This window comes from Gavialis gangeticus, unplaced genomic scaffold (assembly GCF_001723915.1).
Source record: "Gavialis gangeticus isolate Ggan-Ray unplaced genomic scaffold, GavGan_comp1, whole genome shotgun sequence".
Classification (NCBI taxonomy): domain Eukaryota; kingdom Metazoa; phylum Chordata; order Crocodylia; family Gavialidae; genus Gavialis; species Gavialis gangeticus.
The window spans coordinates 9,635,454-9,639,739 of NW_017729031.1; the positions used below are offsets into that span (position 1 = coordinate 9,635,454).

At 41.1% G+C, this 4,286-nt stretch overlaps 1 protein-coding gene across 4 annotated transcripts in view; it reads right to left on the minus strand.

The window, feature by feature from the left end:
- Positions 1-3,536, minus strand: part of MBD5 (methyl-CpG binding domain protein 5) — a 110,466-nt gene extending 106,930 nt beyond the window's left edge. For 3 of the 4 annotated variants that reach the window (XM_019522447.1, XM_019522446.1, XM_019522445.1), the window contains exon 1: positions 3,457-3,535. The gene's annotated coding sequence lies outside the window, so the exon portion shown is untranslated. Of the gene's footprint in view, positions 1-3,456 lie in introns of all 4 variants that reach the window. The other variant, XM_019522444.1, reaches the window with a different exon arrangement.
- Between the last annotated feature and the right edge of the window lie 750 nt (positions 3,537-4,286).

Here is a 4,286-nt window from a genome sequence, read left to right on the forward strand (position 1 = left end):
GCAATCTTTGCAGGTTAGTCTACCCTGGCTAGGCTGAACAGCTTTGTAACCATGCAGACATCTCCTTTGGACTAAGGAAATGCCAGCATGTGCCTGAAGTGGCTCAGGCTAGAAGCCAGGGGCGCTAGAGAAGCTTTCCCTTTCCTTTCACAAGGCTGAGTTGAGGGGGGCGTGGCCAGGCCCCAGCAGGATGCTCTGATTATCCTGCCCCGCTCCTGAGCAGCCCAACAGGGAACATTTATACATAACTTTGTGTTTATCAACCCATTAAGAAAACAAAGCCTCTCTCCACTGACTAATGGAGCTCTTCTTAAACAGTTGTTCCCAGGAAGGACATTAAACTACCTGTTGATTAGCTCCAAAAAGCCTGTGCACCTTTATTGTCTCCCACAGCACTGACTTTAGCCAGCATGTGCTATGCTAGCTAATGCTAAGGTGTCTGCGTAAACCAGAGGAGCAGGGGAAATAATCCCTTTTTAGCAGAAGCAGCCAGGCAGACGCTTTGTGCCTGCATGTCTCTTCTGGAGCTGCAGTCAAGGACCAGAGGGGAGGGGCCAGTTCTGTTGTGGAGCACAGAGCCCTGCCCAGCCCAAACAGCATGCCGGGATGCTGGGGGAGTCTGGTTTAACTTAGACCAGCAAGGGTTCTGGGACACATATTGCATAAACCAGTTTGACCCAAATCAGTTAAGTCTCATCCTACGTTCATCCAGGTTTAACTCAAACCAGTTTCAGCCATTTTCAAATTGGTTTATGTGCCCTGAACATCTATTCTGTTACAGGCTTAAACCAGTTTCTGATCATTTACACCAATGTGTGTGCAACGTCTGTCCCTAGCCCTGAAGATCAAACCACTTTTTATTATAAAAAGATTTAGAAAAAACTGATTATAACTGTGCTATTGAGTTTTTCAGTTTAAATGCTGCTGAAGGACAACAACATTAAGATCTTAATATTTCAGTCACACTGGATAAAAAAAAATTAAGCATTTCTTTTCAATGCATCTGTATATGAAGAAGTTTATCAAGTATTTAGAAAGCATGGAGTTCTGTGTTACCATGCAGCAAGCACCAAAATGAAGGAAGTGCTTTGAGTTACAAATACAGATAGCCAGCAGTTAGCTAGCTAGCTAGATATTAACTACATAGCCACAAGCGTCTTTTGGTTATTTTAAACTTTTATGAGACAGGAGCATTAGCAAAGTTAAATAAATGTTTCTTTCACGTATTCATTTCTGCACTCTGTCAAAAATACAACCAAACTGGTAACTCCAAAGGGTGATTTTTTTCTCTTTTTTGCACATGCACAACTTTTTTTTAGCATTTATGGGAATTGTGTGCGCATAGGGAAGAAAAATTATATTCAAGCCATCTCTTAAATTTATTTGTAAAGATAAATGATACCAAATCAATGATGTATTTTGATAGAAAGAATAAGAATATTACCATAGTGCTTTTCCCCTCAGGGAAAATTTCTATTGACTTGATTTTCTTTTAAGAGGAGGGGAAAAAATCTGGCATTCAACTATTTTTTTCAACAATTTCATTTCCTCAGTGTGGTTGATAAGCTAATTATAAGCTACAACTAAAGCTTGCCACAACCTGTAGAGAGGGTTTTACATTTATTCTTTGAAATACATTATGATAAAATGTAATGGTGTTTTGATGCCAACCTGTAATTACCATGAACAAAAATAATGTCCATTTAGGATTATACTTTAAATGGATAAAGATGTTAAACTTATTTCTTATATTTTACATTAGTGTGTTCATGAAGCCTGTAGAGAGATTAGCAATTTTTCAACTAAATCCTGCATACTCTTGCTTACATAAAAGATCCACACTTTTCAACAGGATTGTCTGTGCTATCAAAGGTTACTCTCATGTTTAAAGGTGTGAAGGATTGGTTCACAAGAGGTCAATTAAAAGCAAACAAACTGCCTAATCTGAGTCAACTGTGCAATAAACCAAGCAAGTAATATATCACATACTAATTTCAACCTAACTTCTGTCCTTGGACATAAATGACTGACATGTAAAATCTTTTTACTCTTATTCCTCCCACGTTGGGAAACTCTAAGGCAGGGGTGGGCAAAATGCAGCCTGGGGGCTGGCGGCCCACCATGCCATTCTATCTGGCCCATGGGGCCCCTAAAAAATTTAGAAAATTAATATTTATCTGCTCTGGGCTGCTTGTCATGTGGCCCTCGATGGCTTGCCAAAACTCAGTAAGCAGCCCTCTGCCCAAAACAATTGCCCACCCCTGCTCTAAGCAGTATAGTACTACTGCAGGGACTGTAAGGATAGGGAAAGAAATAACCATTGAAACATTTCCAAATGAAACACTCGGAACAGATTCATAAGGAAAACATTATAGCTGGGGGACGCACATGCCTCTTAACTGGAACATTTTTGAATCCTGCAGTCTCCCCAGTGTCTGCCATGGGTGCTAAAACAGGCTGCAGCAAACTGTGGCTCCACTCTACTCTCCTACTCCCCTCACAGGGAAGGGAAGTAAAGAGGAGCTGGTGGCACAGCGGAGTGATAAGAGGGGTCATGGGGGGGGAGAGCTGAGAATCTGACTCTCCAGCTCCAATCTCCTCTACCTCCCCTATCTCTCTCAGCTGACGTAGAAGGACTGGAGCTGAAGGGCCCAGCTCCGACATACTGAGGGGATCCTAGGAGTTGGGAAGAGTCTGGCATGTGGGGCAGTAAGCCTGACTCTGGGTCTAGTGGGCTGAGGGGTTGCAGCACGGGTCCTAGTGGAGACCCAGAAGTGCTCTAGGAGTGGGGCACTGGCAGTCTGTCTACCCACTGTCCCCCATCCACACTAGAAAAAAGTGAAATGCTCCAAAATAGTACTTCCCATAAGGAGGTGCTATCTTCAAATGTTTCAGGCTCTTTTAGAATTTTTCAAAGCCTTTGGGTATGTGGCCAGCTGGCCCTTTGAAGTGTTTCAAATGTTTTAATAACTGTACATGTCCACACACTAAAATTACTACCTCCTTCCCAAGATGCCTTTGAAAGAGCTGTGGCTGTGCAAAATAGGGCATGCCCAGCTGATCCAGACCTACTGAAACTGCCCTTTATAGCCAATGGCACAAATTTGAGCAGCCTTTACACTGTTCTTATTTGTGCTGGAGACTGAACAGGTCTAGGGTGGTCACAAGTTTAGTAAAATGCAAAAATGATTTCAAGTTATTCATGCCACAATCTCTTTATCCCTCTGCCAACAAAGAGAGATACTGCTAAGAGGCATACTAGTAACTTCTTCTGGAACTCTCTCTCTTTTTAAAATTTGTTTACAATTAAAGCACTTGGCTATCATCAATATTAAGGGCATCCTTGATGTACAGCCTGTATCCTTATATCAGCCTGAAATGTGGTGGTGGTGTTTTTTAATTAACAGACTAATTTACAGTACAATATTTAGTTACATCAAGATGCAAAAAACTGACCTTTTTCCTTGCTAAGGTTTAGATTTAACGTGGGTAAATTCATCCTGTTCATTCCAAGCTGAAAAACAAAGTATTAGTTGATACAGAAGATGTACAAACATGTGTAATATGCACCTCTTATTAAAGTAAAAGTTTATCCTTATTAGTTTCCTTATTTTTTATAAACTCATTTATGCAGATACATTTCTCAGTGTCCTGCTTTCAGTAGAAATAACTTTAGAACAACTGTCAAGCTTTGTTCTGTTATACAGAGATTATTTTTTTAAACCATCATGAGTACTGAAAAAACAAATTGATGTTTAAGGGAAGGCAAGTGTACAACTTGCTCTCCTCAAGACTGTCTTATTTCACCTATGTATCAATTAAATCATCAATGGTGGCTTTGTCTCAGCTCGGAGTTAAGGGTAGGAATACTGTTGCACTATCTGAGTTAGAGACCTCATTCTGCTTGCCCTGCTTCTCAGGGAGAAGAAGAGATCAGGATTGTATCAAGTCTCTTCCTATTCCCAGTTGCCAGGCAACTAGGTACAACAAAAAGCAAAGTTCCACCCAACTACCTCCTCATACCTCCTTCTCTTGGCCACCATGCAGGAGAGACATGCAGCAGCATTAAAGACTACTTCTCCTCCCAGACTGCTACCTGTGATATGGCAGCCAGCATAAGAGTATTCTTTGCATCCCTATGTGTCAGTTCAAAATGAGGCCTATTATGGACACATACTCTATCCAATCCGTAAACACTCAAAGAGGCAGACATGTCACTGATTTAAGCATATACTCTTTTTAAACAACCTATGAAAACTCATAAGCAGGTTTATCAGTCAGAGTAC